The 22,947-nt window shown below is 37.9% G+C and overlaps 1 long non-coding RNA gene across 5 annotated transcripts in view; it reads right to left on the reverse strand.

The window, feature by feature from the left end:
• LOC147916167 (uncharacterized) overlaps nt 1-22,947 on the reverse strand; it is a 162,109-nt gene that overhangs the window by 133,720 nt on the left and 5,442 nt on the right. Inside the window, exon 3 of one of the 5 annotated variants that reach the window (XR_015553466.1) lies at nt 21,226-22,390. The exons of the other annotated variants lie outside the window; for them this stretch is intronic. This is a non-coding gene — a long non-coding RNA (uncharacterized LOC147916167). Of the gene's footprint in view, nt 1-21,225; nt 22,391-22,947 lie in introns of those variants that run through there. 5 annotated transcript variants of the gene reach the window in all.

Raw genomic sequence — 22,947 nt, forward strand, 5'->3', positions numbered from 1 at the left:
GCAGAAAGTACATTATTAGAAATTAATATTATCATTTGAAATTTTCATTTACATACATATAGCTTTAGTTTTAATCACTTTTTGCTATAGGCTTGACTTTAAAAAATTTAGTTGGCTTTTGAAATGTACCCATTAATGCTATTCATCTGGAAAGGAAAGTAGAGCTAATAATGCCAACTGTAGGGAAAGGAAAATCTTTTCAACAAATTATAGCAGAACAACTGGATCTCCTTAGGGGAAAGAATGAATTTTGAACCTTACGTCTTGTGGTAGTTCCAATTATGTCCACAAATTCTTTGTTACTCCTCTGTTAGAAAGGTATAAATTAATTCTTCTTCCCTTGAGTGTGGGCTGGACTTAGAGACTCATTTCTAACGAGTAGAATTAAACAGAAGTGATGGTATGTTAGCTTTGGACACTAGGTTATAAAAGACACCTTGGTTTCCTCCTCATTCATTCTCCCTGGATCATTTGCTCTGGGGTAAGCCAGCAGTAAAGTTGTGAGTACACCCAGGCAGCCCTATAGAGAGTCCCATTCGGTGAGGAACTGAGGTCTTCTGCCAACAGCCATGAGAGTGAGCCATTCTGGAAGCATATCCTCCAACCCTGGTCAGCCTTCTGATGTCTGCAGCCATGGCCAATAGTTTGACTGCAACCTCAGGAGAGACACTGAGCCAGAATCACCCAGCTAAGTCACATCCAGATTCCTGACTCTTAGAAACTGTATGAGATAATAAATGTTTATTGTTTTAGCTGCTAAATTTTAGAATAATTTGGAGTAATACAGCAATAGATAACTAATGCATCTCACAACATACATAAAAAAATCAAAATGAATCATAGACCTAAATATAAAAGTTAAAACTATAAAACTTCTAGAAGAAAATCTTTGTAATTTTGGAGTGGGCACAGATTTCTTAGTTAGAATACAGAAAGCATGAACTATAAAAGAAAAAGTTCATAAAGTGGACTTTATCAAAATTAATAACATATGGGCCTCAAAAGACACCAGTAAAAAGGAAAAGATAAGGGGCCAGCTCAGTGGCGTAGCAGTTAAGTTCGCGTATTCTGCTTTGGTAGCCAAAGGTTCGCAGGTTCAGATCCTGGGCGTGGACCAACACACCGCTTGTCAAGCCATGCTGTGGCAGCGTCCCATATAAAGTAGAGGAAGATGGGCACAGATGTTAGCCCCAGGGCCAATCTTCCTCAGTAAAAAAAAAAGAGGGGGATTGGCATCCGATGTTAGCTCAGGGCTAATCTTCCTCACACACACCAAAAAATAATAAAAATAAAAATTGAAAAAAAAAAGGAAAAGATAAGCCACAGAGTAGGATAAAATATTTGAGATATATATATATTTTTAAGGACTTATATGTAAAATATATAAAGAACTCTTACAACTCAGCAATAAGACAAGCAGAACAATTTTTAGAACGTGCAAAAGATTTGAACAGACACTTTATAAAAGAATATGTATAAATGGCTAATAAGCACATAAAAAGATTCTCAATATCATTGGTTATTGGGAAAATGTAAACGTAAACGGCAATAAGATACCTCTCACAACTACTAGACTGACTAAAATTAAAAAGACTGAAGATATCAAGTATTGGTAAGGTGTGGAGCAACTGGAACACCCATATACTGCTGGTAGGAGGAGAAAATGGTAAAACAACTTTGGAAAACCATTTGACAGTCTCTTAAAATGTTAAACATACAACTACCATATGACCCATTCCTGGGGTATTTACCCAACAGATATGAAAACAAATGTCCATGCAAAGACTGGTACATGAATGTTCATGAGTGTTCATAATAACAAAAAAAATTGTAAACAAGCCAAATATCCATCAATAATTGAATGAATAAACAAAATAAAGTATATCCATACAATGGAATACTATTCAAAAATAAAAGGAGAGCAATAACATAAATGAATCTCAAAATCATTAAGTTGAGTGAAAGAAACCAGAGAAAAAGGAGTGCATATTGTATGATTCTATTTACTTATAACTTTAGAAAATGCAAACTAACCTATAGTGACAGAAAGTAGATCAGTGGTTGCCCGTGGTCAGGAGTGGAGGAAGGGATGGACTGCAAAGGGACACAAGAAATCTTTTGGGAGTGATGGAAATGTTCTGTACCTTGATTGTGACAATAGTTTGATGGTGTAAACAACCATTAAGACTCATCAAATCTACACTTTATATGAATGCCGTATACTGTATGTAAACAACACCTCAGTAAATTTGAGTTAAAATTAATAATAATGCCCATGTCTTTGCATTTCAGTTGTGATGACCTAAGCTATAGATCTGTAATACTGCAATAGCCTGGAACAGCGCCTGTCACACAGAGAGACCCAAATGACCTTGAAGTCCATCATACAGGAATATAGAAGGCAACAATTAGTAATTCCTTTTTCCAAATTAGCTGTATGTGGATTAATTATCCACAACATTTCAAGCTGTGGAGTATTCAATAAATAATAATTTCATTATACCTCTATAACATCTAGTAACTTTCTGTGTGGCATGTTAGTAGCCTGGCTGACAGCTGATAACTGTAACTCTGGCTCCGGTTTTTAGAAGATGCCCCACTTTCCAGGTCACGGAGCACATTGACATCAAGCCCTTCCCAGGCTTAGGTGATCTCCCAGAAATTAAAATATTGGAGGCTCTGTTGCTCTTGCTTTTCTCCTCTTCAGAAAACTTGATCTGAACCCATTTTATGGTCCTGGGTTTTCCTTTCACGGCCTCTTTTAAACTATTCTAAAGGCAAGAGCATTTCTGCTATGTCAGAAGCAGCCATTCACAACGTTTTCATCACCTAAGACCCATTTCATTATGTTTTCCCTTGTGGCACCCCTGTTTTAAAATAATTTAAATAGCTAACTGTATATCTTAAGAGAGAGTAGCTGCCCTCCCCCACCATTTTTGGGTAATTTTCTAAAGACACATATGACTGGACGTCAGTTAATCACACTGGTTAAGAGGGAGAGTTCTGAAGTCAGACCAACTGGATCTGAATATTGATCTACTATTCACTACCTACATGATTGGGAAAATTATAAACCTTTCCAAGCCTCTGTTTTCTCTTCTAGAAAATGGGAATAATAATAGTGCCTATTTTGTGGAGTTATGAGGATTAAATGAGGTCCCTTAACACAGGACCTGGCACAGCGAGAACAGTAAAAGGTAGCTGTGTGCTATTGAAGCTTCTGATCAGAATGTGATGTGTTTAGAACAATGACTATCAAAGTAATCATAGCTCCCACTTGGTTAGTGGCCACTACGTACCAGACACTCTACAAATAGCATTCTACTTAATCTCACAACAGTTCAGCCTGGTGGGTGTTATTCCCAATTTCCCAGTGGAGACACTTAGAATCAGAGAAGTTAATAACTCACATAAAACCACACAGTGGGAAAATTACTGAGCTGCAAGTTGAACCAAAATCTTTCTGGCTTTAAAATGTATCCATCCTTTCTATACTCTGACTCCTCAAATAGAATTCTAGCCCACAGCCAAGAAACACATTGTTTAGTTAGCCTGTATAATCTTGTTTTACACAAACGAGCTGTTTCCACCAAGCTTTTTGCAGTCTTGAAAAAAGTACTTGTACCACTCCCCTACACACACACACACACAAACACACACACACACAAACACACACACACAGATCCCTTCATTGCACGTGCTTAGGGGAACTACAGATCTAGATGGATCCAAATCTGTGTCCACACACACAAATTCTCTACATAGCAGCCAAGTCAGGAAATGCAGACTCAAACATTCTGTGCCGTTGGCTTCTGCCGGTGTAATTAGAGTCTCAGGGCCATAGGGATAAGCCCCAGAGAAATTTTCATTGAGTCAGTCAAGACTACAGTGGCTGGGGCAGTGCTAAGAACAGAGCACAGGATCTCACACCAGGAGCATGCATGCCGGTTGAAAGGGAATTGATTATTTTCATGACTTCATATTTGACTTCGTATTTTTTTAGTACAAATTATTTTTGACTGTGACTAGGGGCTGGATACGTGGTTTATGAAAAGTAAGAATCGTCTCCTCCAAAAGCCAGATTTGTCACTTAGAAGCTTTGGAATACCTTTTAAAATATTAAGTCCACTAGTCAGTGTGTCTCTGGGCATCTGATTTTAGCATTTCAAGTTCCCTGAAGAGGAGAGAATTTCATTTTAAAAAAGAATGTCACAAAAATCAATGGGGCTCCAAACCAAGTTTCTGTGACATACACTCTCAGATGCCTGCCACAGAGGAGAGGACGCCTGAGCTGGTGTCATTTAAAGCTTTTGAAAACAGGCAGCTAATTAATATACAGATGAGATGAAAATTTTAAATTATTCATTAACTCAAAGGAAGGTACACTCTGAATGTTAATGTGATGAAGCTCCTGGTGTGGCCAAATACAGCCTTTCTCCCTGATGGTTTAGGCAAGTATTTCGAGAAGCCACTGTGGATACCTGATAGCATCCTTCTTCTGAGCAGCTACTGGGGAGTCTTAGCATTTTGTCTCATAAAGAAGGAGATGAGGGTAAAAGAAAGAAGTCAGAGGGCAGTTAGTCTATCTAAAAGCCATCCCACCCTGAAACTCTCCCAACTAGAGAACAGGATTGTGGGCTTTAATTATAAAATATCCATGGCAAGCGTAATTGTAATAATCATTTGCCAGAAAAACTGACCTTTAGAACACAGGTCGCCTACAACAGATATGCCCCCTTTCCTTAAAGGAAGCCATTAGGAAACACTCGTCGAGGAGGGAGCAGGTCTTTGCTGAGCGCTTGGCCCACAAAATCAGGCATAAACACAACTCTGGGACATTGTTCTTTCCTGCCTGAAGGAGCTTAAGATAACGTGGAGCATTCACAAACAAGAAAAGAGAAGGTAATTCCACACTGCAATATATGGTGGAGACAGAAAAGAGAGTAGAGAAGAAATACCAAGGTAGTATACGCCTGTGTAATCTGAAGAAATGGGCCATGCTCTCATCAACCCTCACTCCTCAGTCACCTAATTTGTTTGAGAGAACCTCCTTCATCTCTTGAAAATTTCTGAGGCCTTCAAATATGGTCTCACTCTCATCCTAAAAAGCATTTCCTAGTCTCTTTGTCCCTCTTCTAAAAGACTCCCCAATTCCCCTTCTTACTCACTCTCCAAAGTCATCCAAACATGCTGCATTGATCCATTCCCCCAACATGCATTGTTGGCTTTCAATGTTCCAGGACCCTTGCTAGGCACCAGGGATCCAGGGAAGAATAACTCAGTCTACTGGGATGAGGGGACAGAGACAGGAGTAAATGCCAGTCCCATGAGATAACGGCTAAATAGAGATATGCAGCGTATGCTCTGGAAGCACAGAGGAGAAGCCCTAGCTCAGCACTGGTGGCTCTGGAAGGCTTTCTGAAGGAGGTGACCCTAAACCAAGTCTTGAAAGACTGGTAGGAAGTGGTCAGGGGTGAGGAAGCGGGGAACCCCTGAGTGGAAGGGGGCGCATTCCAAGCAGAGGCAACAATGTGCTTCCTGCAAAGTAGAGCCCAATGCAACTTTGACGTGATATCATTATTACCCCAATAAGTAGGCATGCACTCATCACTCACATTTTATCATCATGTTCTTTTTGTGAAGGAGTTCTTTTTCTTTTCCTTCATTCATTCAAAAAATATTTATGGACCATGTGGTATATGGTGGGCACTGTGCTAGGTACCGAAAGCTAAGGGAGATATTTTTGTCATGATTGGTGAAAGAAATCATGCCAGAGTCCATAAATGTAAACGTTTTAAAGGAGTGAAGGAAATCTGAAAAGTGGAATAAGATAGGAAGATTAGAGGTAAGAAGAGTTATTATTGGGAAGAAAGTGGGAGAATTTTCTGGATGTAAAGACTGGTGTGTAGACAGATATTGAAATAAGACAAGGAGGAGACAGGAACAGAAGGGACTCAAAGCTTTGTTTTCCTGGGATGAAAGAGGCAGAAGAGTCTAGGATAATGTCGAGAGAGTTCTTTGTGTGATCAGAACAAGATGCAGAGGAGTGGCATGTGGTTTTTAAGGATAACATAGAAACAAAATGTAAGAAAGTCCGAGGGTCCCTAAATTCAACCAAAAAGCCAAAGACATACATCAGCATTTTGTGGCCCTGTTATTTCATACTCTGAATTAAAATCTAAAGCATATTGAAGGCGTAAATGTTGGGAACAACCCAGCACCTAGGCAGCTGTAACATTTCCTAAGTTTTCTGTAACATAAGATAAAATGGCATGCCTACGGCACTGAGTTAAATGTCATATACAGGATAAAAGCTGGATTCTCATTCTTTAGCCACCAAATCATGTCTTTTTTTCAAGGGATTGTGCTTTTATCTCTCTTGACTCATTGGACCAGATACTCAGCTCTTCCACAATATGGGAACTATTCTCAGAGAATCGTAGGTTGAAAATCTGGCCCCAAAGAACAGCTCATCGTGTTCCTTGGGGGAGCATAAGGAACAGCGTGGATTCACTTGCAGAGGTTCCGAGGGAAGAACTGAGGGATCCAAGAGCTGAGCTTGGATATGCATGTTTCCTTTTCCTCGCTGTTTATATTAAAGAGTGTTTATTAAACACATCAAGTGCTCGTTAGACTCAGGGGAAGGCAAACCGACCCCATGAAGTCCCTTCTGGACTTCCAGTCTATGTAGGCACTAGCCTCCTCAGGCAATAGAATAGATGGGTGAAGAGAAAATGGTGCAGTCATGTGAAGACACGAGGCTGACAGTAGGTGCTAACATCTAAACTCCTCAGCAGTGGCTTAAATCATCTCTAGTGTCCTCAGAAGGGGTCCCTGCTTCATCACCTTCTCAGCAGTTGATGGGCCTCCATATGTACAACACCGAGAGCCACAGGGGAAAGGATCAGGACCTACTTTAACCTGCTGGCTAACATACACTGCCTCAGGGCCTGCGCCAAGCCCTGGAGACAGAGCTCTCTGAGCTGTTTCGCACCTACTGAAGAGGAACAGAATGGAATTGAAGGTGGAGGAGAGGAACTCGAATAGTTGTTTGACTTATTCTTCTGTACACCAAACGTCTTAATATAAAACAGATATAGAGGAATAAAAATGATCCTGAGAAAAGGAAGGGAAAAAAAGAATTAAAAATTATTTTTTATAAAAGACTTCAATGGAGAGAATGGGCTTGCATTTATAATTTGTACATTTAATTTGAATTTTTAATCCCCAAAATACCCTTGAGGTAGGTTGTAGTAAACCAGTTTACAGAAAAGGAAACTGAATCTCTTGAGCGTCAATTAGCCTGAAGTCTGACTCAGCAATTTCTCCTCCAGTTTTCTATTCTACTGAAAGAAATACTGGTACATGTGGAGAAAGATGTATGCTCAAGGATGTTTATGGCAACATTGTTATATCAAGAAATTCAAAATAAATGTTCCTATGTAGGGGAGTGATTAAATTATGCTGGGATTAAATTCTGGGAATACCATTTAGCTATATATATTTTAATGCAGCAAATCTATTTTGCAATGACTTAGAAATCTTTTTAAGTCATAGTAGGTAAAAATAGTATTGGACAATAAGTTTAGTATAATTCCATTTATATAAAGAAATTTTTCTTTATTTTTTAAGCTGTACATATATGTATTCAAATGCTTATTAAAAAAAAACATGAAAGGATACACTCCAAAATTTCAATATAAAGGCAAAATGAAGAGCCTTTTTCAACCAACGTCTCCTACGTCACCTGAAGTTCGCCTTCTTTTCTCGGAGGAAATCATTGCCTCTACACATTTCTATGTTTGAATTTTTTTAAATGAGAATATATTTATGATTCCTTGTATAATTATTAAAACAAAGTTTGTTTTTCAAAACCATATGATACTATGCAAATATAACATGCTGCTATGATATTACTTTTGCACAAGAAACATCTGCTACTTTGCAAAAGCCTGGAAATAAACTGGTCTTTCTTTTTTTGCCTTTTTCTTATGTCAGCAATAGCAATAAATTCCTACGAAACCTTCTGCAAAACAGATTACCCTACATGCTTGCTTCTGGCTGATGGAGAGACTTAGCACGCAGACTGGAGACATGGACAGAGTGGCTGGGTCACTTGCGAGCAGTGTTTAACATCTGCAGGCCAGGTAAGGTCACATTCCATGATCTCCTCAACAGCAGCTGGCCTGCCAGCACCAAAATTACATTTAATGCAAGTCTGCCTCGCCAGTCTAGACATAGGAAGGAACAGTGGAGGGCCTGAGTAGCTTTCGTATCCTGAGCTGAAATGAAATGACCATTAAAAGGCAGAGCTGAAGAAATACCAAAGGGACACTTTGAAGTCTTTAGCAGACCTAGCAAGGAACAAGTCTATCTCTGCATTAATAATGTGAAGAAAACCTGTTCCTGTGAGAATTTTAATGGATGCCCAAGTTCTGTCTCACATGTGTTTCCCATTTGATCCCCACAACTATGGCAAACAGGGTAGGCAGTGATGATGCTTCCCCAGGGGAGGAAACTGAGATGCAGGAAGGAAAGGTGACTGACTCAAGACCCTAGACGTCAAGAGGCTGGGGCTCTCACCACTCATGTGACTTCTGGGCACAGCTCTTATGTGGCCTGAGAGGCAGAGCCCCACGCACACCAATTTCAGGCAGCATTGAGGAAGCCGAAGGATCCCTTTCCTGGTAGGCTCAGCAGGCTGCTTACATCATTCCTTTCAATCCTGCTCAGGGTCCTTTCAATAACACCCCCAGTGTTGAGATCGACAGACCAGGACAATAAAATATGGATGTCCGTGCAACCACAGACGTACATACAGCTTCCTGGTGAGCTTGATAAATTTATATATCTTTTTCTGCTGGAACATGCTCTTAGATCTCTCCTGCCCCTGCCCTCCGTCAGGTAATTCTGTCTTCGAAAAAGTCTCAAAAACCTTATTTAGGATAATTGTAATCTGGGAGTTTCTTATTTAAAAGTCAAGTCTTGTTCCCATATTGAAGCACATCTTTTGATGCCATATTATGTACTCTTAAATTAATAAGAAAAGAACATCCAGAAAGACAGGCTGATGGCAGAATGCCCAAAATAACTTCAGATAAATGCAAGCCAACTGACGAAAGGAATAGAGGGCAGCCAGGAAAGCGTAGAAAACCAAATAGACATGGCTGAGAGCATGGAAACAGGTTCGCTTTTCTAAACTAACCACCAGTTCTGTGACCATGACAAGAGTGGAGGGCGATGACGATTCTTTTCACACAGTTAAGGAGGTCCTTTCCTCAGCGTCTGTTCTCACTGTCACCATCCAGAAAGACACTGACAATAAGACTCTCAGAGGGCCATGGCAGCACACCTCCGAACACAGGAAGAGCCTCTCTTTCCCCATTTATGCCTTCGCTCTCATTTTCTAGCCGTGTGACCTTAGTTACATCACTTATTTTTTTGAACCTCTTCCTTATCTCCACGATGGAGACCAGTGAGCTGCCTGCTCTGCCCACCTCACAGAGCTGCAGTAAAGATGCAAATGCTTTCTGTGCAGCAAAGCACAACACAGATGAAGGATTCTGCTTCACATTAGCATTGCCCTGTGGTTGAGGGAAAGATTAAATGAGTTTAATCAGAGGGAAACCCACAGAGCTAAGAGAGAACCTGAAGGTTATTAAGGGAAGCTAGGGCCATTTAGGGAACGAAAAAACAACAGGATAATGATATGGATCAATAGGGCATTTCTCATTTTAAGTTTTTTACTGCTATTTGTACAAATAAAAGCTATAGTAATTATTAAGGCTATAAATTATTGAGTCAAGTGCTGCACAGGTGGTTTGTGTACATCCCCCTTCATATAAAGCATGGGGTGATAAAATATGCTGGTAAATAATACTTTGTTATTGTTTTACAACAGGTTATTTGTTCTTTTACTCAATTCATTTTTACTCAGGGCCTACCAAGCACCAGGCCTCTGCTAGGCTAGACTGGGATAAATACTATGAAAGAAATGAAAAGGTGACATAACAGTACGGGGTGTTAGGAGGGGGTGGGGAAGGGCATCTTCTTTAAATAAAAGTGATCAGAGGAGGCTGCCTGGAGGAGGCAGTATTTGAGCCGAGAGCTGAAGAATGAAAATGAGCCTTTGAAGAGCTGAGAGAAGAGCATTTGAGGTAGAAGGGACAGCAAATTTAGAATGCATGAGGGGGCCGGCCCCGTGGCTTGGCGGTTAAGTGCGTGCGCTCAGTTACTGGCAGCCCAGGTTTGGATCCTGGGCGCACACCAACGCACCGCTTCTCCGGCCATGCTGAGGCCACATCCCACATATAGCAACTAGAAGGCTGTGCAACTATGACATACAACTATCTACTGGGGCTTTGGGGAAAAAAAACGAGGAGGATTGGCAATAGATGTAAGCTCAGAGCTGGCCTTCCTCAGCAAAAAGAGGAGGATTAGCACGGATGTTAGCTCAGGGCTGATCTTCCTCACAAAAAAAAATTAAAAAAAAATAAAAAAATAGAAGGCATGAGGATAGGAAAGGGCCTGGCATAGCTGAGGAACAGAAGGAGCCCAATGTGGCTAGAGTCTAGAGCCAGACTACAAGAATATAGTCATCTTGTAAGGCATGGTTCCGTGGATACCTCCCAGATGCCATGAAAATTTAAACAGCTTTCTTGCTGTACCATGAAAGAGGGAGATGTGTCTTGTCCCATCACGAACGATGGGACCTTGGGATTTGTTCACCCACCCATGGAGAGGGACGCATGATGAATGGGCTCATCTCAAGCACAGCACTCAACATTATCTGCCTTAGACCACATTTATCACTGCTGCAGCCATCGATGTCCTGTCATGTCTGTACTGATCAAAATACCACCAACTGAAAGGAGAGAGCAGATGACACATCTTTTATCCACTATTATAAAAGACTAGGATGATCCCTCTGGCCAATGAAACACTTTCTATTTATCACAGTGTTGTATAAGGTGCCATTTTTACTTAATCAATAAGATGGAAGAGTAATTAAATGTAATTTAAAAAGAAGACCTTCAGAGGATTGCTGTGACCTTCTAAAAAACCTTTGGAATTAAATCAATCTATCAACACACATTTAATTTGCTCTACTATACTAGGCACTGTGGAAAATGCAAAGTAACGAAAGATAAAGCTGCTGCCCTCAAGGAATTTACAACTTACCTGTGGAGAAAAGATGTATTCAAAATAGAAAATTAACAAGAATATTTCGTGAAATATGACGTTCTGTTGTATAGCTTAGACCGTTGTAGGAGTCCAAGAGAAAAGCAATCATTTGGGACTGATTAATTGCATCAGGTTTCACGTTATTCCCTGCCTGGTACATATAAGATAACCAATAAATGCTTTGTTGGAAAAAAATGAGGTATATCTGTGTTTTGGTTTCAAGGATATGTATAAAATAAATTGGCAATGAGAAATGGGGGCATCTTATGGCAATGGGACGAGCATGACCTTATGCCTGGGTGGGAATAAGTATGACATACAGAGAGACAATGCAGAGCTAGGTATGTGAAAGGATAATTGTACCAGTTGACAGAGGACTTTGAACAGCAAAATTAAAATTTTAGATTTGATTAAAGAAGCAGTTTTAGGTTCCTGAGTAGGAGAGGAATGTGATTAAAACTGTGTGTTAGGAAAATTACTCTAATAGCGGTATTCCTGGGAAAAGAGACAGAACACAAAAGATCCAGTTACAAATTATCAAAAACACTTTTAGAATAACGTAGAGTATAAAAATAAATAAAAAATAAGTTCACGCAAACATAAAGTTAGACATAAGTTAAAGGCTTTGTACAGGGCATATATAATAATAGTAAGAGGATGAACGATGAGGTTACCAGAGTCTGTGATACATTTGGAAAATCCAAGGTGTATTCCTATGTCTGAAATGCTCCCTTGCTGTTGCTTGCACACGCACGTGCCATGCACATTCCTGCTTAAGGGCATTTGCACTTGCTGTGCCTTCTACCTGAAATGCTCGTCCCTAAATATCTGAATGGCTGAATGGGTCACTCTTTCACTTCTTTCAGTCCTCTGTTCAAATATCACCTTCTCAATGGGTCTTTCTAAACCACCCTATTTAAATTGCAGCCACCCTGGAACTCCCTACTCCCCCTCCTGCTTTATTCTACTTCATAGCACTTAATACCATCTCAAATTCTATATTTTTCAATTATTTACTGTTTATTGACTATTTCCTCCAGTTACAATATAATCTCTGTGAAGTGAGGTATTTTTGTCTGTTTTGTTCATTGTTTTATCTCCAGTGCCTGGAACATAGTAGATAATCAGCAAGTAGTTTGGGGATGAATGAATCGGTCTCAAGCATGTCTACCTTTTTTGGTGGAGGTGCCAAAAAGTAAAACTATTCCTTCTAGTAAACTCAGTTGTGATAAAAATCTATTACCAGATTTATGGCCCAGAGAAACTACCACATCAACACACATATATTCTTTTAATATCAGACGACAGTCTGAGACTGAACACTGTAAATCTGCAAACAATCTCTGAACCATCTTAATCGAAATGAGTTAAGCAGGCAAGTGCTACATGCATCCCTGACTAGAGACTAATTGATTTTAAAAATAAAACAAAAGCTACTTTTTTTCCTAAGTTTTAATGTGTCTGGGGCTAATAATATTTCTGAATGGAAAAATGGTCAGTGTCTCATTTACTAGTATCAATCCTTAACTCCACATATGGAAAGAGATGAGCTTTCATTTCATAAACATAAAATCACAGTAACATTATATTGTCCTGTCAGTCAATTGGCAACACTTCCTAAGTGCTCCCATGGGGCATTTGACCCAGGGTCATAACAGAATAGCAACTAGACACAGCCTACAGAGAGTTTAGAAACCACATCACTGAAGTAAGAAAGCAAGCCAGATTTCTGCAAATTAATGCTCTCAATCTAGTAGAGAGCCAAGAAGGAGGAATGATAGGCTTCATCTCAGCATCAAACAGTCCTTGTCAGGCGTGGTCATAGGAACAGTCTGTAGTCTCAAAGTCACTGGCTAAGGCAGCAAGTCCCAGGGAGCTGTCCAATGTACCATCTCTCACTGCTCTCATGAGACCAAATCCCAGGCTTGTTCCACTTCAGGCAGTACACTTGCCGTCATTCACTAGACTGCCCTTTTCAATATGGGAGCCACTAGCCATATGTGACTATTTAAATTAAAAATAATTAAATTAAATTAAAAATTTGGTTCCAGAATTATGTTTGCAGCCAACATGAAATAACAGGGAAATGGATATATCATCCCACATGAAACAAACACAAAATAGACAAAATGTATGAAACAATGGTTTTTAAGATACTGGACAATTCAAGCGAGAAGACAGTGAAGCAACATCTTCAAAGAACTGAAAGAAAAAAATGGCCAAGATAGAGTCCTGTACCCAGCAAAAATTCCTTTCAAAAATGAAGGCAAAATAAAGTCTTTTTCAAACTTACAAAAGCTGAATGAATTCATCATCAGCGCATCCACACTATTAGAAATGCAAAGAGAGGAGATGTTAAAGCAAGTTATTCAGGAAGAAAGAAAATGATACCAGATAGAAATATAAATCTACACAAAAGACTGAAGAGCACAAGACATGGTAACTACAGGGGCAAATATATAAGTTTTTTTCTTATTATTTAAATATCTTTAAAGATAATTGACTTTCTACATCAAAATAATAACAAGGCAATGTGGGGTTTATAATATATATAAAATGAAAGTGTATAACAATAATAGCACAAAGGATAGGAGTGGAGTAAAGGAAGTATATATTTAAGTCTCTTTTACTATTAGTGATGTCATATAATCTCACTTGAGGCTAGAATGCAACAAGTAAAAGATGTGTACTATAAATCAGACAGCAACAACTAAATAAACAAAGAGTTACCACTTATAAGAAAACAAAAGACAGAAAATTAAATAATTAAAATAATATGCAATTAACTCGAAAAGAGAAAGAAAAAAAGGAAACAAAGAACAGAAAAGACAAATAGAAAATAAATAGCAAGATGATAGATGCACATCTAACCAACCAATAATTACATTAAATGGAAATGGTCTGAACACCCCAATGAAGATTTCAAGATTATCAGAATGTATAAAGAAAGCGAGACCCAACTATACACTGTCTACAAGAAAAACACTTTACATATAAAGACACAGGTAAGTTAAAAGTAAAAGAATGAAAAAAAGATATACTATTCTAATACTAACCAAAAGAAACCTAGGATGGTTTCTTTAATACCAGACAAAGTAGATTTCAGAATAAATAATATCAGCGATAAAGATGGCCTTTTCATAAAGACAAATGGTCAATTCATTAAGAGGACATAAAAATCCTAAATGTTTATGCACCTAATAACAGAGCTCCAAAATACAAGAACTGATAGAACTGCAAGGAAAACTAAAGAAATGCACAACTATAGTTGGAGATTTTCATACTCTTATCTCATAGAACAAATAGACATAAAATCAATAAGGATATAAAATATTCAAAAAATATTGCCAACCGTTTTGACATAATTGACATTTATAGAACAATTTCCCAAAAAGCAACAGTATATACATCCTTCTCAAGTACACACCAAACATTTACAAAGATAGACCAGATTCTGGGCTATAACACCGCCTCGGTAAATTTAAAAGGATTCAAGTTATATAGTGAAGGTAGAAATCAATAACAGAAAAAAATGGCAATTCCTCCAAATATTTGGAAACTAACATGCTTATAAATAACCCATGGGTCAAATAAGAAGTCAAAGGGAAAACTAGAAAGTATTTTCAACTAAATGAAAACCCAAGTTGAAACATATCAAAATTGGTGACATGCCATGTGTTGTATAATAAAGAATTTGACTGGCCTTTGTCCCTTATTCTTGGGATAAGTCTAAATCCTTGGAATTTCCTAAGTAACAGATGTGTCTTTTTTATTCGCAAGCCCCTGTATTACATCTAAGTTTATGCTAACAGATGAGATGACTCAGGATGGGGACTGGTCACCAGAAAGACCAATCGTGATATTAGAAGTTTGGGGCTTTGTGTCAGCCTGCTATCCAGGAAGGGGAGGAAGGCTGGAGATTGAGTTAAATCACATAGCCAATGACATATAATGCAACCCCAATAAAAACTCTGGACACTGAAGTTCAGCAGAGCTTCCTGGTTACTGAATTGTGATAGAAAGGTAATGTGTTCTAATTTTACAGGGAAAGGGCATGCAAGCTCTGCATTCAGGATTCTCCCAGACCTTTCCCTATGTGTCTGTTCATTTGGCTGGTCCTGATTTGTATCCTTTATAAGAAAGCTCTAATCATAAGTATAGTGCTCTCCTGAATTCTGTGAGTCGTTCTAGTGCATTATCAAACCTGAGGGGATCATGGGAACCTCCAAATTTGTAGCCAGCAAGTATTGGTGGCCTGGGGACCCCATTTGTGAGTGACATCTAAAGTGGGGGCAGTCTTGTTCAACTGTGGGCTTAAGCCTGTGGAGTCTGATGTTAACTCCGGATGGTTAGTGTCAGAACTGAATTGCAGTACATTAGTTGGTGTCAGAATACCATTAAAGCAATACTTAGGGAGACATTTATAGCACTAAACACTTATATTAGAAAAGAAGAAAGATGTCAAACCAACATCTATAGCTTCTACTATAATAAACTAGACAAATAAGAGCAGTTAAACCCAATGTAAGCAGAAAAAAGAAATAAAGATCAGAGCAGAAATCAATGAAAACAGCAAAACAAGAGAAAATCAATAAAATCAAAAGTTGATTCTTCTAGAAGATCAATAAAATTGATCAATGCTTCGCCAAACTGATAAGGAAATAGAGAAACACAAATTACTAAATAGGAATAAGAATAGTGACAACACTACAGATTCTACAGATATTAAAAGAATAATAGAGGAATATTTTCCACAAATTTATGCCAGTAAATTTGACAGCTTAGATGAAATGGAAAAATTCCTTGAAAGACACGAACCTCCAAATTTCCTTCAAGAAGAAATAGATAACCTGAATAGCCCAATATCTATTGAAGAAATCCAATGTATATGTTAAAACATTCCCACAACAAAAACTTCAGGCCCAGATATCTTCCCTGGTAAATTATACCAAAACTTTAAAGAAGAAATAATACCAATTCTACACAAGTGTTTTTTTCAAACTTGAAAAGGAGGAAATACTTCCAATCCATTCTACAAGGCCAACATTACCCTGATACCAAAACTAGACAAAGACATTACAAAATAAAGAAACCATAAAAAAAAAAAAAAACCCTCATGTGCATCATGTTTGTTAAAAACACGTTATGACCAACTGAGGTTTTCATTTTTAAATCAATTAGTCTCTAGTCAGAGATGCAAGTAGCTCTTGTCTGTTTAATTCATTTCAATTAAGATAGAAGTTGTTTTCAGATTTATAGTGTTTAGTCTCAGACTGTTGTCTAGTATTAAGAGGATATTATGTGCTTTGATATGGTAGTTTCTCTGGACCATAAGCCTGGTAATAGATTTTATCATAATTGGGTTTACTAGAAGGAATAGTTCTATTTTAATACTCAAAAATCAATGTAATTTATATATTAATAAACTTAAAAAAGCACATGATGATCTCAATAGATGTATATAAACCATTTAACAAAATCCAACATCCATTCCTGATAAAACTCTCAGGAAACTAAGAATAGATAGGAACTTCCTCATCCTTATAAAGGGCATCTGTGAGAAATCTAATTCCTTAAATCCAAGTGTATAAAGACTGTTGCAGGATGTAGGATTAATTTACAAAAACCAATTGTATTTCTATTCTAGCAATGAATTATTCAAAATTGAAATAAAAAATACAAATGCTATTTATGGTAGCACCAAAAAATATTAAGGATAAATCTTATAAAAGATGTAAATTATCTATACACTGAAAACTACAAAGTATTTCTAGAATAAATTAAAGAAGGCCTAAATAAATGGAGTGATACACTGTATCTGTGGTTCAGGAAGCTAAATATTAAGATATCAATTCTTAATAATAATAATACATATATTTATATAGAGAGTTGAATGATATATAGAGTCAACACAATTACAACAAAAATCTCAGGAGGATTTTTAAAAACAAAAATTGAAAACCTTTCTAAAATTCATGTGGAGATGCAAATGACCTAGAATAACCAACAATGTTAAAAAAGAACAAAGTTGGGGAGCTAACAATACATGATTTCAAGAATTATTATAAAGCTATAGTAATCAAAACAGCATGGTTTTGGTATAATAATAGACAAACAGATCAATGAAACAGAATAAAGAGTCCAGAAATAAATTCACACATATATGGAAAACTAATTTTTGACAATGTTTCAAAGGCAATGCAGTAGAGAAAGAACAGTCTTTCAACAAATGATGGTGGGAAAATTGGATATCCAAATGACAAAAAAGAACTTGGACCTGTATCTTGCACCATATACAAAAATTAACACAAAATAGGTCACAGACCTAAATGTAAAATCTAAAATTTGAAAATTTATAGAAAAATACATAGGATAAAATCTTTGTAACCTTAGGATAGGCAAAGATTTCTTAGACACAACAATGAAAGCACAATCCATTAAAAAAATTATAAATTGGACTTTGTCCAAATTAAAAACTTCTATTCTTCAAAAGATACTATTAAGAAATCTATTAAGAAAAGACATGCAACAGACTAGGATATAATTGTTGAAAAGCATGTATCTGATAAAGTACTTGTATCCAGAACGTATAAAGAACTCTTCAAAACTTAACAACAAGAAAACAACCTAAAAATAATGGGCAAAAGATCCAACTAGACACTTCACCAAAGATACACAAACGGCAAGCAAGCACATGAAAAGGTGCTCAACATCATTGTTCATTAGGGAAATGCAAACTAAAACCACAATGTGATACCATTACATACCTATCAGAACGGCCCAAATTAGAAAGATTGGACACAACCGTGGTGAGAATGTAGAGAGACCGGAACTCTCCAAACTGTGGAAGGAAAACAGGTTGGTAGTTTCTTTGAAAATTAAATGTATCTACTCTATGAGGCAGCCATTCCAGTCCTATGGACTGTGCTGATGTAGAATGTTCCCACTGTCACAGAAAGTTAAATTGGACAGTGGTGCCCTAGAGTCTTGGGAAAGGGCTTTCTGAAAATAGAATGGAGGCAGGGAAAGAAGGGACCCTGAGAGGAGGGACATCCATGCCTGCAAACAAAAGGTTGTGCAGCTTGGCAATCCTGTAACACAGCTGAGTAACATGAGTTATAGTAAGTCAGCTCCAGGACTTCTGGTTCTTTCTATAATTTCTCAGAACCCACAAATCAGCATTTAAGACAGATACCATTGGTCTCTCAGTAGCTAAAAATACAGCTATCACAACCACGGTAGAAACTAGGCAAGAATTACTAGGTAAAGCTCCATTACTGCAGAGACTGTAGGATGGATACAGGCAGAATGTGGGGTCCTAAGATCTAAGAAGCGAGTTAAGCTGCACAAATTGATAAGTCTTAGAAGATACAGCTTAAACAAACACTATTGCTATTAGCACTGTGAATGGACACTGGCAGGAAAACATTTACACACTTTGCCCAGGAACAGGATCCCAAGTTTCAGAGTCCTCATGCCAGGTGGCACTTCGCAATAAACTGACATGCTGAAAGACTAGCTCAGCCTGTCAGTGTATGAGCGATTCTAATAAATCCGGATTTCTGGGCTGCAACCTTGTTTTGATGTATAGTTTGCTTTCTCTAGTCAGTCTCTTGTGCACATTTGCCTTCTGTTTGTCAGTATTTTTTCCCATTATACCCAACCCTAGAAAGTTTCACTGAAACATCACTACTTAAGGTCTTACTGGTGTCAGCTACTGTTTGAGAGGTATATATTTTCCCATTAATGTAGACTCATTTATTTATTCCCTCTCAGAGGGCAACCTTCTCCCTGAACACTAGCACTTGTAGAATCCCCAAATCACTGCTATTTACTGTTATCATGGCTTCTGCTCTCAACCCAGTCACCAACACAAGAGCTAAATCACCAATCCCTTGGGAAAGAAGGAAGGATAAACTACACCTTTAGCTCTAATATGTGCTTCTCATAAAAAATGCTCACCTTGGGACCATATCAAACTAAAAAGCATCTGCACAGCAAAGGAAACAGTTGACAAAATGAAAAGGCAACATACTGAATGGGAGAAAATATTGGCAAATCATGTGTCTGATAAGGGGTTAATATCCAAAATATGTGAAGACCCCATTCAACTCAATAGCAGAAAAATGAATAAATAAAATCCTATTAAAAAATGGGCAGAGGATCTGAATAGACATTTTTCCAAGGAAGACACACAGATGGCCAATAGGTAAATGAAAAAATGCTCAATATCACTAACCATCGGGGAAATGCAAATCAAAACCACAATGAGATATCACCTCTCACCTGTTAGAATGGCTACTATCAAAAAGACAAGAACTAATAAGTGTTGGTGAGGATGTGGAGAAAAGGGAACCCTTGTGCACTGTTGGTGGGAATGTAAATTGGTGCAGCCACTATGGAAAACAGCATGGAGGTTCCTCAAAAAATTAGAAATAAAACTACCACATGATCCAGCAATTCCACTTCTGGGCATTTATCTGAAGAAAATGAAAACACTAACTGGAAAAGATATATGCACCCTTGTGCATATATCTTGCAGCGTTATTTACAATAGCCAAGATATGGAAACAACCTAAGGGGCCATCAATGGATGAATGGATAAGAAAATGCAGTATATATACATACAATGGAATATTATTCAGCCATAAAAAAGAAGGAAATCTTGCCATTTTGGCAACATGGATGAACCTCAGGAGCATTATGTTAAGTGAAATAAGTCAGATAGAGAAAGACAAATACTATATGTTCTCATTTACATGTGGAATCTAAAAAAACACAAGCTCAGAGATACAGAGAACAAATTGGAGGTTGCCAGACAGAGGTGGGGGGTGGGGAGCTGCACAAAATAGGTGAAGGGAATCAAAAGGTACAAACCTTCAGTTATAAAATAAATACATCAGAAGGATGAATTAAACAGCATAGCGACTATCGTTAACAATACTGTATTACATATTTGAAAGTTGCTAAGAGTGTAAACCCTAAAAGTTCTCATCACAAGAAAAAAAATTCTGTGACTATACATAGTCATGAATGCTAACTAGACTTATTATCGTGATCACTTTGCAATATATACAAATATCAAATCATTATGTCGTACACCTGAACTAATATAGTGTTGTATGTCAATTATACCTCAATAAAAAATATATAATACAATATTCTAAATGCTCACTCTTATTAATCAACCATAAACATATTTGGATGTGAGAAGTGATGTGGTGTATAAGGGTGAAAGGAGGCAGACAAGAACTAGATAATCGTGATTTTGTCCTAATTAACATAGATAACAAACTTCAAAACCAAAGTTCTCAGTTTCCTTAAAGCTCTGAGTCATTAGATAAGAATTCAATTAAAGGATGAGTCCTGTTCCTAAATTTAACGAGAAGATGGTGCTGGATTTTGCTATCTTTCATTTCCTGGGAATACAAAGGTGAGAGAACGTGAATGTATTCCTTGCCTCTTCAAAGTTGATTAGAATGCTAGAGACTTGCCTGCATACAAATGGAAGGAGAACATTCTTTGACCCCGTCAACTGAGGTGAAACCTTTCTCCCCAATGGGAAGGCATTAGGAGAACCTTAATCTATATTCAACAAAATTATTCAAAATTTTAATACTCAGAGTATATCTGAATCTTATTACGCTGAAAAATAGATTCAAATTTTTCCTCTGTGACTTTACTACTGTCAGCAATAGCAGTAAATCTAACTTCTGAGGTGTCTGAAGTAAAATTTTTAAAAATATGTATAACTAACATTTATTGATTACTTGGTGCTAGGCATCATTCTAAAGACCTTATAAATATTAACTCATTAAATCCTTACACAAATTATTATTATTATCCTCATTTCAAAAATGAAAAAACTGAGGCACAGGAAGGTTAAATGACTTGCCCAAAACCACACAGAGAGTGAGTGGTAGAGGAAGGAGGAACTAAATCCTCAGTAGAGATTGATGGAGATTTAACACGCGTACTTTAGCTATAGATGGAATTACTTGACCATGTTGTGTTCTACTAAAAATGCAAAATTTACAAAAATTGATAGTAAGCTTTAGCTATATTTTATTCTGAACCAGTTGAAACATCACTTCATCTCCCAGGACTTGTCTGAAGTAGGAATCTCCAACTTTAAAAGACCGATTACTTTTTTTCCAAATACTTGAGGAAAATAATGCACAATAGAACCAAAGTTTTCTTCTCAGATATTTACATTACTTATAATTAAAAATTTAATAATACAAGTGATAAAAGTATTGCATATAGAAAATTTCTTCAATTTAGTTCAGAAAAAATCATTGAGCATACAAAAAAAGACTAGAAATACTTCACAATGTTAGTAAGTATATTTAGATGGTGGGACTATTAGTAATTTCCTAATGTTCTCTAATAAAATTTTACATTTAAAATAAGTTTGAGGGGCCGGCCCCATGGCGTAGCAGTTAAGTGCGTGTGCTCCGCTGCTGGCGGCCCGGGTTTGGAGCCTGGGTGCACACCGATGCACCGCTTATCAGGCCACGCTGTGGCGGCATCCCATATAAAGTGGAGGAAGATGGGCATAGATGTTAGCCCTGGGCCAGTCTTCCTCAGCAAAAAGAGGAGGGTTGGCATGGATGTTAGCTCAGGGCTGATCTTCCTCACACACACACACACACAAAAAGAATATTTAAAATAAGTTTGAGTGGCCGGCCCAGTTGCATAGTAGTGAAGTTCGCATGCTCTGCTTTGGTGGCCTGGGGTTTGCAGGTTTGGATCCCTGGTGCAGACCTACACACTGCTCATCAAACCATGATGTGGTGGTGTCCCACATACACAATAGAGGAAGATGGTCACAGATGTTAGCTCAGGGCCAATCTTCCTCATAAAAAAATAGAATAAAATAAGTTTGAAATATTTAAATCCCTAAGGGACACTATAAGCTTTTTGGAAACTTTTATTACTCTAACTAAAATGTTTTTTAAAATTGGATATTAATTGGAAAGAAAGAGACTCTTTTGACCAAAAAGAGTCAGAAAACAGTTGGGAAGAATTATAAGGAATGTGGGGAGTTCTGTGTCCCTGGAGCTCTTCAGGAAAAACACGAACTCTTCCATCTGGTGGTTTCAGATCTGAGTCATTCTCTCCCAATACTGTGATTGTCTTCCAAAGGCCGTGGACGTCAACCAGGGAGAGTCATTTTCACATTTCACTGGCTCATGCTGAAAGACTGGTAGAAAAAGAAAAATTGTCCCCTGAAGAGCAAATTTGTACCTCATCTCCTACAATTCACCATTGCCTCCAGGGACATGAAACTTCTCACAATTCCCCAAATAAACCACGCCCTTTATACATTTTTCTTTCCTTAAAATGCCCTTTCTCTACTTTCATGTCCACCTTGAAATTTCTTTCTCATCTTCAAAGCCCATGTCATATGTCACCTCAACCTATGTGAAGTCTTTTCTGCTTCCTCAAGGCAAAGGCACTCACATCCACATTTAGGAACTCTCTGTGTCCAAGGTCCAGCCGAGATCCCAGGAGACCATATACCATGGGGAAATGGAATATGTGCAAGATAGAGGGAATCTACGGGTCCCAAATCCAGCAAGTACAGAGAAATCAAGAGAGAATCGTCTGTTGAAGTCAAACAGTGGAAATGCCAAAGGCTGTGTGTTAGACAGTCCTGGGAGAAACGTATTAGTTGTAGGAGCTGGGGGCTAAAGAATCCGCAGGGTCAAAGGGAGCAGGAATAGGTGAAAAGAGATTGTCAATTCCATTCAAACACAC

Source organism: Ceratotherium simum, chromosome 10 (genome assembly GCF_057802395.1).
Source record: "Ceratotherium simum simum isolate JZ-2026a chromosome 10, ASM5780239v1, whole genome shotgun sequence".
NCBI classification, from domain to species: Eukaryota; Metazoa; Chordata; class Mammalia; order Perissodactyla; family Rhinocerotidae; genus Ceratotherium; species Ceratotherium simum.